This window comes from Arachis ipaensis, chromosome B04 (genome assembly GCF_000816755.2).
Source record: "Arachis ipaensis cultivar K30076 chromosome B04, Araip1.1, whole genome shotgun sequence".
Classification (NCBI taxonomy): domain Eukaryota; kingdom Viridiplantae; phylum Streptophyta; class Magnoliopsida; order Fabales; family Fabaceae; genus Arachis; species Arachis ipaensis.
In genome coordinates, this window is record NC_029788.2 from 46,425,950 (window position 1) to 46,439,435 (window position 13,486).

Below are 13,486 nucleotides of genomic sequence, written 5' to 3' on the forward strand. Positions count from 1 at the left end.
GCCCCTCGGACTTCAGTAAGGCAGAGATGAAATCTAGAGAGACACTTTCCCACGGTCGTTCTGATGGAGGTAGAGGTTCCAACAACACACTTGGTGTCTTGTTTCAATCTTATCTTGTTGCCACACAAGACAAGTCTTCCTATAACTCTCCACTTCATCTCTCATTTGAGGCCAATAAGAAGAAGATTCAATGAGTGCCAAGGTCCTTCGCTAACCTTGGTGACCAGCCCACTTGGTGTCGGGGCATTCTCTCACTAATTTTCTTCTTAGATTTTCCCATTTAGGGACGTATAGTCTTCTCCCTTTAGTGTAGAAAAGGTCATCTTCTAGCCAAAATCTTTTGGCCTTACCTTCTCTAGCCAACTCCACCAACTTCTTGGCTAATCGATCATGATGCAACCCTTCCTTGATGGTATGCACAATATCTCCTTCGACCATGGAAATGGCTACCAACTCAAGCTTGTGGCTCAGTGCATCTACTACTATATTAGTCTTGCCTGACTTGTATTCAAATTTGAAATCAAACTCAGCTAAGAAATCTTGCCACCTAACTTGTTTGGGGCTTAATTTCTTCTGAGTTTGGAAGTAGCTTATAGCAACATTGTCTGTCTTGACGATGAAGTGTTAACCATGCAAGTAGTGATGCTAAGTTCTCAGACAATGCACTACTGCAGTCATCTCTTTCTCTTAGACGGTGTATCGCCTCTCTGTATCATTCAACTTGCAACTCTCAAAGGCAATAGGATGTCCTTCTTGCATCAGAACCCCTCCAATGGCGTAGTCAGAAGCATTGGTGGGGACTTCAAACACCTTTGAGTAGTTAGGCATTGCTAGTACTGGTCTTTTTGTGATAGCATCCTTCAACTCATCAAAGGCCTTTTGACACTTCTTTGACCATTCCCAAGAGTGATTCTTCTTGAGAAGATCAGTTAATGGTGCAGCCTTGGCGGAGTATCCCTTGATAAACATCCGATAGTAATTAGGCAACCCAATGAATGACCTCAATTCAGATACCTTGTTTGGAAGCTCCCATTCTTTGATAGCCTTCACCTTTCCTTGATCCGTGCAGAGAGTTTCATCTTTAATAATGTGTCCCAATAAGTGGACTTCGTCCCTTGCAAAAGAACACTTTTCCTTCTTGACATATAGGTTATTCTCTTGCGGGATCTTAAACACAGTTTGTAAGTGTTCTACATGTTCCTCGAAGGTATTGCTATAGACAACAATATCATCCAAGTACACCACTATAAACCAATCAAGGCAACGTCAAAAGATCTCGTTCAGCAAGGTATAGAAGGTTGCAAGAGCATTGGTCAAGTTAAAAGGCATCACCAGCCACTCATATGATCCATACCTCGTGACACACGTGGTCTTAAGCTCATCACCATCGGCAACGCTCACTTGGTGATATCTTGACATCAAATCTAGCTTTAAGAATCACTTGGCTCTACCAAGTTGATCAAATAAATCGGCTATCAAAGGAATAGGGTATTTGTTCTTGATGGTTACCTTGTTAAGTGCTCGATAGTCGATGCATAGTGTCAACGAACAATCATGCTTCTTTTGGAACAAGACAGGTGCGCCATAAGGTGCCTTCGATGAAGGGATGAACCCAGCATCTAGCAAATCCTTGAGTTGCCTCTTCAACTCCTCAAGTTCTAGCGGTGCCATCCTATAAGGTGTTGAGGTAGGTGGCTATACTCCTGACTCCAATTCGATCAAGTGGTCCACCTTCCTCCTAGGTGGTAGTTGTTTTGGCAACTCGAGAGGCATCACATCTTTATTTTCTTCAAGGACTTCCTTGATTTCGGGAGGAACGTCTTCTCTTTCAGATGTTAACTCCTCTTGTAATAGAGCCAAATATGTAATCTCTCCCTTCTTGAACCCTTTCTTGAGTTGCATAGCAGAAAGCATCGGTGGTCCTCCAACTTTAGAGACTGTAGGGACCATGCATGGAGACCATTTCTCCATGACACATACTATGTCGTAGTATCGCATAGGTATTATATTTACCTTCCATTGCAAATTGAGCTCGATGACTATTTTAATATCATCCATGGGTGCTACTGAGAAATCCACACGGCCCTTCCAAGAACCAAGAGTCATCTCAACCCCTTTTGGTACTCCCTTAAGGGGTTCACCCTTGGTATTCACGGGTTTGAACCAGCCATTCTTTTTGGTGATCTTCAACCCAAGCCTCCTTTCTTCATCAGGTGTGATAAAGTTATGTGTAGCACTAGTGTCGATCATAGCCATGACGGGTTTTTCATTGATAAAGGCTATGACATACATCAAGCCTTTCTTTTCTGCAGTGCTTGCCTCTTTGCCCTTCACAGCATTCATGAGTTGGATAGATCCAACACATACACTCAGTTACTTGAGATTGAGCTTCTCGTTCCTCAGTGATAAATGCCAGAGTCCCTAACTTGGGATAGTCCTTCATTTGGTGTGGTCCTTTGCACATGAAGCATCCTCCTTTGGGTACCGAAGCCTTCTTTTTTTTTCTTCATACTCTTTCTTTGAACAGTATTTTTCTTCCTTATTGGTTGAGAAACTCTTCCTATTGTCTCCCCCACCTTTAGTAGAACTAGGCTTAGAGGAAGACTTTGGTCTAGAGTCTCCCCTATGATACTCAGTAAGTGATTCGGCCACCATGATGGCCTCATCGACATCCTTAACATTCCTTCTTTATAGTTTTGGCTTTGCCTAAGGTTGGATTCCATCAATGAAGAAGAACAATGCATCCTCTGATGCTAAGTTGGGAATTTGAAGCATGAGAATAGTGAACTCCTTTACGTAGTCGCTAATCGTACTCATGTGCTTCAACTCCCTCAGCTTCTTCCTTGCTTTATAAACCAAATTCTCAGGGAAGAATTGTCTTTTCAACTCTCTTTTGAAATCTTCCCATGTGGCTATGTTGCAAGTACCCTTCTCCATATCTACGCATTATTTCCTCCACCACAAAGTAGCATTATTAGAAAGATAGAGAGCTATAGTGCGTACCTTTATTGCTTCTTCGATCACCCCTTGATCTTCGAAGTACCTCTCCATTTGCCATAGAAAGTTCTCCACCTCTCGAGCGTCTCTCATGCCCTTGAACTCCTTTGGCTTTGGGAGATCAATCTTTGTCATCTCCCTTATAATGGTTGGTCGAGATTTTGCCTCCTTGAACCAAACTCGAACTTCCTCAAATAGCTTCAAGGAATTCTCAAGCTTCTCTTCGATTTGGAGCATGCTTTCTTTGAAAGCATCTAGTTCTCCTAACACGTGATCCTCGAGGGTCTCCTTGTCATGTTCTATCCATTGGAAGCACTTATGCATAGAGCATAGAACATTTTTAAAAAGAAACTCTCTGTTCTAAGAAGTTAGAGTCCTTACCTCTAGGCTCACTTGAAGAACAGGCTTTTTGCCTCCCCATTAAGAAGGAATAGCATCCCTTCTCCTTTGAGACTCAACATGCTCCATGATTAGACTAGAAGCCATACCCACAAACCACTTGTACTCCCTCTTGAACCTTGCTCTGATACCAAATTATCACGGCTTTGGATAGATTCCAACACTACCGTGCCGGCACTCGGACTTACTGAACCTCTTGAGCTAAGACCAAGTCAGCCTAACCCTTAGTATTTAGCAAGAAAGCTAAGAACACAAGAGAACAAAAGAGAAAGGAAGCTTTGGTGGAAAGAACACTTTATTACTCAAGTGTTTGTTACAAATGACTCATACACCCAAACTCTAACTCTCACCTCCTATTTATAGCCATCCACCTCCTCAATGGATGGTTAGGATTAAATCTAATCAACAGTCCAGATTAATCATATAGAACCATTATTACAATTATCTATCCTACCATAACTTTCTAAAGACTTCTAGATTATTCCATACTATACTTCATATTTCTATATACATCCACACTCTTCTAGATTACTCTATGACCTTCCAGAGTCTTCTAGAACCTTCTAATGTATTCCAGGACCTTCTAGAATATTCTAAAACGTTAAGAAACCATCTTGAGCATTCTCAAACACTCTAGAAAACTATACAAACACCGTTAAATCTAACCTTCTAAAATTTACCGTGACATTCTCCCCCACCTAATGCGCAGACATCCTCGTCGTGTTCTGTTCTTGATAGCGCTCTAGGTGTTTTTGGAATTGCCACAGATCTTCACGAGCTTCCCAACTATCTTCGGTTATCAGGAATCCTTTCCACTTGATCAAGTATTGGATACTTGGTGGTACTCCCCTTCGTCGCACGACACGATTAGCTAAGATCTCTTTAATTTCTTCATCAAAGGATCTAATCACCACAGGCGGAGCTCGACTCGAGTCACTGGTACGCGAAATTGAACTCTGCACAACTGAACCGGCTAGTGCACCGGGTCAATCAAGTAATACCTCAGGTGAGTGAGGGTCGAATCCCACGGAGCTTGTCGGATTAAGCAAGCAATGGATATCTTGTAAATCTTAGTCAGGCGATTAGAAAAGATGGTTGTTTCTTTGAAAGCATAATTACAATAGCAAAGAACGAGGTACCAGATTGATGTAAAAACAGTGATAAAGATTCAGTTAAGGCTTCGGAGATGCTATTTCTTTCTGGATTAACTTTTCTTATTGTCTACTTCAATAACAAATTATTCCTTCAATGGCAGCCGTAAGTGACTAACTTATGTCCTCTCATCAAGTTAATCTCTTCTAAACCACAGTAGTCCACCATATCTGAGCAACTCACGTCCTCTCATCAAGTCGACTCATGACTTCTCACTGTAGCCGAAGATGAAGCTCTAAACAATCCACTCCCCTTCGTGATCCTACTCAAAATGCCACAGATAAGGTTGGATCTTCTGGATCAGAGAGTGTTGCTTCTCTGACTCTAGCCTTAGCACCACAGAGACCTTAGTAACCCATGGTCAACGAGATTTTATGTCACGTATCCAAAGTTGCCCAGGCACGCTCTTGGAATCTGTAATACATTCTCTAGCTTTAGTTCTATGCTATCCGGGTCTGGACTTGCACGGAACCTATGTAGAACAAGGATGAATGTCACGGTTCACCCTCAATTCATTGAGATTGAAGAACGAGAACGCATAAGAGAATAGAATCAGACATATTGAAATAGAAAGAGTAATATTATTAATCCATGAGAATCAGCAGAGCTCCTAACCCTAACTTAGGAGGTTCTGTTGCTCATAGCTTATAGAAAACAATAGTGAAAGGTTCGAATGGGAAAAGATCAAAAGTCTCTAACAAATGTGATCTTTGTTCTATTTATACTAATCTAATAATGAAAAGAATACAAAAATATGATAGACTAGACTTAGAGGTGCGAAAATCTACTTCTTGGGCCCACTTGGTGAGTGTTTAGGCTGAGCTTGGGGTGACTCCACGTGCTGGGACTCCTCTTGGTATGTTGGATGCCAGGCTTGCTCCCTTTTGGGCGTCCAAACGGTTCTTTTGGGGCGTCCAAACGCCAGGCAAGGCGTCAGATGGGCATTCAATGCCCATTTTGGACCTTCATTTTCAAAGATAAGTATAAACTATTATACATTGCTGAATGGCCCTGGATGTTATCTTTCCAATGCCGTTAAGAGTACGTTATTTGGACCTCTGTAGCTCCAGATATCCTTGTTTGAATGCATGGAGATCAGAATCTGACAGCATCTGCAGTCTTTTCTCTGTCTCTGAATCAGACTTTTTCAAAACTTGCCAGACTCACCCAAAAATCACCTGAAAACATAGGAAAAACACAAAAATTCAAAGTAGCATCCAAAAAGTAATTTTTGAACTAAAGCCTACTAAAATGTGGTAAAACTTAACAAAACATAACTAAAACTCTATGAAAATAATGCCAAAAAGTGTATAAAATATCCGCTCATCAGAACACCAAACTTAAACTGTTACTTGTCCCCAAGAAACCAAAAATAAAGTAGGATTAAAAAGAAGAGAAAGAGACAATAAATCTCAGAGTTTTCAATGAAGCTCAGTTCCAATTGATGAGCGGGGCTAGTAGCTATTTACTTCTGAATAGTTTTGGCATTTCACTTTTCTTTGAAGCTCAGAAGCATTGACATCTTTAGGAACTCAAAATTCGAATGATATTATTAATTTTCTTAGTTTAGCTTTTCTTGATTCTTGAACACAGCTTCTTTTTTTAACCCAATTGGATTGTGATTCAGCTTTGCTAGAATCCCCAGACAGTGGTACCCAGAGTTCTTAGGGACACTCTTTGCTTTTGGGATCACAACTTTAACTGCTCAGTCTTAAGCTTTTCACCTGATACCTTCACACCATAAGCATTTAGTTAGGAGAAGCAGCTCATTTGAACTTTTGTAGGCCAAGATTTCGTTTCTTTAGACCCTCCTAACCATTGATGCTCAAAGCCTTGGATCCTTGTTCTTGCCTTTGGGTTTTAAGAGCTTTTGGCTTTTTCTTTTCTTTTCTCTCTCTCTTTTTTTTTTGTTTTCTTTTCTCTTTTTTTTTCTTTTTTCCGCTGCTTTTTCTTGCTTCAAGAATCATTTTTTTGGATTTTTTAGATCACCAATAATACTTCTCCTTTTTCATCATTCTTTCAAGAGCCAGCACACTTTACTTCAACATCAAATATGCACTGTTAATTCATGCATTCAGAAAGCAAAAGCAGGGCGACCACATCAAAATAATTAGAATGATTCATGATAAACTTAAAATTCATGCATCACACTTTTCTCTTTTTCAAATATATTTTTCTTTTAATTATGGTAAGAGATATATGGAATATTTCATAGTTTAAGACAAAACAAAAAGATGATCATGCACTAGAAATAGGAAACAGACGATGTAAACAGAAAAATACATAACATAAGCAAGGGGTTAATGGAACGTGACCACCTTAGTGACGGCGGCTACTGGTTCTTCTAGTGGATCCAATGGAGTTTTTAAGCTCCTTTATGTCTTGCCCTTGTCTTAGTTGCTCTTCCCGCAAGGCTCTTTGATATTCTCTTATTTCATGAAGGATGGTGTACTGCTCTTGGTGTTCTAACCTCAGCTGATCCACATTGGAGCTTAATTCTCCCAGGGAGGTGTTCAGTTGGTCCCAATAGTTTTGGAGAGAAAAAGACATCCCTTGAGGCATCTTAGAGATTTCTTGTTGAGGCAGCTGCATATGCTCTTGTTGTGGTGCGTGTGCAGGCTCTCTAATATGCTCCATCCTTCTTTTTGTGATGGGCTTGTCTTCTTCTATGGGGGTGCCTTCTTCTATGACAATTCCAGCTGAATTGCATAGGTGACAAATGAGATGCGAGAATGCCAGCCTCGCTTGTGCGGAGGGCTTTTCTGCCACCTTGTACAGCTCTTGAGGTATTGAAGCGTGAGCATCTTTTCTATCTTTTCCTAGTGAATTTGCATTTGAATTGCTAAGTTTAATCAAGAATTAAATACCTTTTAGCCACTATGGATGCTACTTTGAGTTGTATGTAATTCTGTTTATTTCAGGTAGCATTCGGTTGGATTTGATATAGCTTCTGTAGAAAAAGAGAAGAATGTGAATGATGTTGTCAACTCTGACCTCCCTACACTCCAACAAAAATATTTTAAGCTACAGAGGTCCAATTGATGTGATTCTAGTGGCATTAAAAAGCTAACTTCCAGAGCTTTCCAACTATGTATAATAGTATACACTTCTTCTCCAGTTTACCCGGCCATGGTGGCGCCTAACTTGGGATTCTCCAAGTTAGGCGCCAAAGGAGAACTCACACGCCAAAAGCAAGCTGCATAGGTGGTGCCTAACTTGGCTTTTTCCAACTTAGATGCCAAGACACAATCAACATATCTAAGCAAGGCTGCCATAGTGGCACCTAACTTGGGAATTTCCAAGTTAGGCGCTAGCCTTAAATGATCAAGTGGTCCCAACGCTCAATCAAGCAGCATGCGAAGATCTTCATCAATTTTGGATTAAACTTTATTTTATTTAAAAATAGGAAAAGATATTATTTAGTTTTAGAAAGTATATTTTACATTAATTATGATTAGATATAAAAGGGAAAAGAATAAGCCCTTCGGGTTCTTCTCTTCTCTCATACCTCATTCTGCACTTCACAGTTTTACAGAACCCTAGTTTTCTCTCTGAACCATGAGCAACTAAACCTCCACTGTTAAGGTTAGGAGCTCTATTTATTCTATGGATTAATACTATTAATGTTCTATTTTAATTCATGTATTGATTTCAATTTCAAGAATTGTTTTCATTCTTTATCTTATGAATCTGAGTGGAACGGAAGTATGACCCTTGTTCTAATTGAGTTCTTGCAAAACTTGGAAAAGCTCTTTTTTTGAACAACAGCCTGAAAACAATTTCTCCTAAATTTCTATTTATCTGGACTTAACGGGATACGTGACATATAATCCTCTTATATTTGGATAATTAGGATTTACGTGGCATATAAACTAGAATTGAACTTAACCCTCTAATTGGAATCAAGTGGCCAAGGAATTCGCGGTTGATGAAAGCTAGAAGAGACTAAAAAGGTCTAAGGAAGTAGGGTTTAGTCACATATAGTTTGCCATGAATTGAATCTTGCATGATTAAAATAGTTGGTAAGAAAAGTTAATCCGAAAAATAAATATCTCTGAAGCCTTAACTGTTTTCTCCATATATTTCACAAACCGTTTACTGCTTGCTTTCTGATATTCTGAATTTATTGTTAATGCTTTTTAATTCTCAAAACACCATTTTCTGTTTGTCTAACTAAGTAAATCATGCAATCATTATTGCTTAGTCCATCAATCCTCGTGGGATCGACCCTCATTCACTTGAGGTACTACTTGGTACGACCCGATGAACTTGTCGGTTAGTTTGTGGGTTATAAATTTCGCACCAAGTTTTTGGCACCATTGCCGGGATTTGACTGTGATTGACAACTAGTAGTTGTTTGAGTGCATTTTAGCTTTAATTTTATTTAATTTTTCTCTATAATTTCCGAAAATTTGTGCTACTATTTTTCCTTAATTTCTGAAATTAAGTTTGGTGTTACCTAGTCAATTTTATTTTAATTTTCCTGTTTTACTTTTCTTTATAAAATTTGAAATTTTATATTTTAATTTTTTTAAAATTTTCGAAAATTCCCTGTTTTAATTGCTTAGTGTTTTATTTTATTTCTTTACACATGTTACGTCACCGGGACTACACTCTGACGTAGAGACTCCCACTTTTCTTTTTTTGTTTGTTCATGAGCAGGAACAGAGACATGGAACCTCTTACAGATTTTGATCCTGAACCTGAAAGGACTTTGAGGCGACACTTGAAACAAGCTAGACTTTACAAGGCTAGTGAAAATCTAAGTGAGACATTTGAAAGGGAAGCTGTAGAGTCCATTATGGATCATAATCGTGATGTTAATGCAAATGTGGCAAATCTGAATGAGATTGAACAACCTAGAAGAGTACTTGGCTTATACACTGTCCCCATTCCAGATTTCTATGGGAACAGTATTGTGGTGCCTCCTATAGCTGCAAACAACTTTGAGCTGAAGCTTCAGTTAGTCACTTTGGTGCAGCAGAATTGTCTGTATCATGGACTCCCGTAGGAAGATCCAAACTAATTTATTTCTAATTTCCTGCAGATTTGTGATACTGTGAAAACGAATGGAGTGAATCCTAAGATTTACAAGCTCATGCTCTTTCCATTTGCTGTGAAGGATAGAGCAAAGCTGTGGCTACATTTTTAGCCTAAGGAGAGCCTGGACACTTGGGATAAGGTAGTCACTGGATTTTTGTCTAAATTCTTCCCACCACAAAAGATGACTAAGCTAAGGGTGGAGGTTTAAACCTTTAGGCAGAGAGATGGTCTCTATGAAGCCTGGAAGAGGTACAAGCTGCTGACCAGGCAATGTTCCCCTGACATGTTTTCTAAATGGACCCAGCTGGAGATCTTTTATGAAGGCCTCTATGAAATGTCCAAAATGTGTTTAGATAATTCTGCAGGTGGTTCATTGTACATGAAGAAAATTCCTGAAGAGACAACTGAGCTTATTGAGTTGGTTGCTAACAACCAATATCTTTACTCCTCTAATAGGAATCCTGTGAACTCTAGGACTCCTCAAAAGAAAGGCATTTTGGAAGTAGAGACTTTGGATACTATTCTTGCTCAGAACAAGGTTATGTCTGAACAGATTAATATGCTTACTCAATACTTGAGTGGGATGCAGGTTTCAGCTATTAATGCTCAGAATTCCCCTCAAGAGGCTCCTTATGACATGACTGGTAACTTCATGCAAGGTGAGAATCATGATTATGCTCAATTTTCTTCTGAACAGGTCAACTACATGGGGAATACTCCTAGAAACCCCAATAATGATCCATATGCCAAGACCTATAATTAGGGGTGGAGAAATCACCTAAATTTAGGGTGGAGAGAGCAACCTCAAAGGCCACAGAATTTTAATAATAATTCTCAGGACGGTTTTCAACAGAATAATTTTAATAACTGTCAGTTTCAGTAATCTCAACAACAACCACCTCAGCAAGCAAATTCTCAATCACATAAGAACACTGATTTGGAAGCACTAAGGGTGAGTTTTATACAGGAAACTAGAGCATCAATCAAGAACTTAGAGATTCAGATGGGTCAATTAGCCACAAAAGTTAATGAAATTGATCAGAGGACTACTAATAGCCTTCCTGGTAACATGATAAACCCTATTTGTAGGCTTTAACTTGCATTGAATTTAAAGCATTTTGATAACCTTTCCTCACATTTAGTCAATGAAATAATATGATTTTGTGATTGTCTCCTTATTTGTGCTTAGATGTGAAAACATGCTTTTTAAGCATTTAAATTGATAGTTTTAATCTTCCTTTGATTTCACTAGATGCCTTGATGTGTTTGTCAAGTGATTTCAGGTTGAAAAGGCTAGGAAGGGATCAAAGGAATGAAGAGGAAAGCATGCAAAATAGAGAAATCATGAAAAGCCAAAGATTTGGAAAATGCCCATGGACGCGTGCGCGCATTGGACGCTTCCGCGTGGATTACGAAAATCTCCATGGACGCATACACGCACTGTATGCGTACGCGTCGGTGGCCACACGTGATTTTTAAATAGAAAACGTGTCCAGCGATTTCTGAGAGCTATGGGGCCCAGTTTACAACCAACTTTGGTGCCAAAATGCATATAAGGACCAAGGATTGAAGGGGAATGGGGAGAATTCACTCATCTTTAGCTCATTCACACATTTTAGGATTAGTTTAGAGTTAGTTTTAGAGAAAGAAGCTCTCACTTCTCTCTAGGATTAGGATTAGGATTAGGTTTAGTTCTTAGATATAGGGTTTTATTCATGCTTTCTTCCACTTCTTCTCAATTCTTTGTTATTGCAATCATCATTCTTCTATTCTTTTGTTGTAGTTTCCTTTATGCTGCTTCTATATTTTGTTGTAGATCTACTCTTGTTCCTTCTATTTTCCTTTAATGCAATTTGAGGTAATTCATAATAATTGTGTTTCTTTCGATTGTTGTTATTAATTCTTTGCAATAATTGTTGTTAGATTTCATTCTAATTATCAATTTACTATGCTTTTCTTCTGTACCTTTCAAGTTTTTTATGAAATGCTTGGTTGGATTTTAGTATAGATTTTATTCCTCTTGGCCGCCATTTTGATGAACCAAAATATTCGTATGCCGGTTAAAAATTAGTAATGAATCCAATCGTGAGTATAGTGTAACCAACACGCAAATATCGCATCAAACAATTCTAAAATCTATCACTGAGAGTATTGATCCCGAGTCGTTCTCCCTAGGAAATGCCTTAGAATGCACATCATTGATTAGGAAGTCTTTTGTGGTTTAGAGAGTTGGTGCAAGAATTCAAGCTAACAAAAGTAAACAACAATTAATTGAGGTAAACTACTTGGCTAAGGGTAATTATGGAAGTTCCATCAATATAGTTTCCTTTAATTGTGGTAAGAGTTGATTATTGCTTCACTTAGTGAACTGGTGCATGAAATTGTGATCATCAACAATGGCGCTAAAGGACTTGGAGCTCTTAAACGTTAATCACACTTTGTCACAATTCCGCACAACTAACCAGCAAGTGCACTGGGTCATCCAAGTAATAAACCTTACATGAGTAAGGGTCGATCCCACGGAGACTGTCGGCTTGAAGCAAGCTATGGTCACCTTGTAAATCTCAGTCAGGCGAATTCAGATGGTGATGGAGAATTGATAATTAAAAGATAAATAAAACATAAAATAAAGATAGAGATACTTATCTAATTCTTTGGTTGGAATTTCAGATAAGCGTATGAAGATGCTTTGTTCCTCCTGAACCTCTGCTTTCCTATTGCCTTCTTCCAATCATTCATACTCCTTTCCATGGCAAGCTTTATGTTGGGCATCACCGTTGTCAATGGCTACTTCTCGTCCTCTCAGTGAAAATGTTATACGCACGCTGTCACCGCATGGCTAATCATCTGTCGGTTTTCGATCATGTTGGAATAGGATCCATTGATCCTTTTGCGTCTGTCACACGCCCAACAATCGCGAGTTTGAAGCTCGTCACAGTCATCCCTTCCCAGATCCTACTCAGAATACCACATACAAGGTTTAGACATTCCGGATCTCAGGAATGGTCGCCAATAATTCTAGCCTATACCACGAAGGTTCTAATCTTAGATTAGAAACTCAAGAGATACACATTCAAGCTTGTTTGTATGTAGAACGAAAGTGGTTGTCAGTCACGCGTTCATAGGTGAGAATGGTGATGAGTGTCACATAATCATCACATTCATCATGTTCTTGGGTGCGAATGAGTATCTTGGAGAAGAAATAGACTTGAGTTGAATAGAAAAACAATAGTACTTGTATTAATTCATGAAGAACAGTAGAGCTCCACACCTTAATCTATGGTGTGTAGAAACTCCACCGTTGAAAATACAAAAGTGATAATGGTGTAAGCATGGCCGAATGGCCAGCCTCCAAGGTCTAGGGACTAAACATCCAAAGATGTGTGTCAAAATACAATAGTAAAAGGTCCTATTTATAGAGAACTAGTAGCCTAGGGTTACAGAAATAAGTAATTAATGCAGAAATCTTCTTCCGGGCCCACTTGGTGTGTGCTTGGACTGAGCATTGAAGCTTCCATGTGTAGAGACTTTTCTTGGAGTTAAACGCCAGCTTTTGTGCCAGTTTGGATGGTTAACTCCAGCTTTTGTGCCAGTTCTGGCGTTAAACGCCAGAATTCTTGAGCTGACTTGGAACGCCTGTTTAGGCCATCAAATCTCAAGCAAAGTATAAACTATTATATATTGCTGGAAATCCCAGGATGTCTACTTTCCAACGCAATTGAGAGCGTGCCAATTGGGCTTCTGTAGCTCCAGAAAATCCACTTTAAGTGTAGGGAGGTCAGAATCCAACAGCATCTGCAGTCCTTTTTCAGCCTCTGAATCAGATTTTTGCTCAGGTCCCTCAATTTCAGCCAGAAAATACCTGAAATCACAGAAAAACACACAAACTCATAGT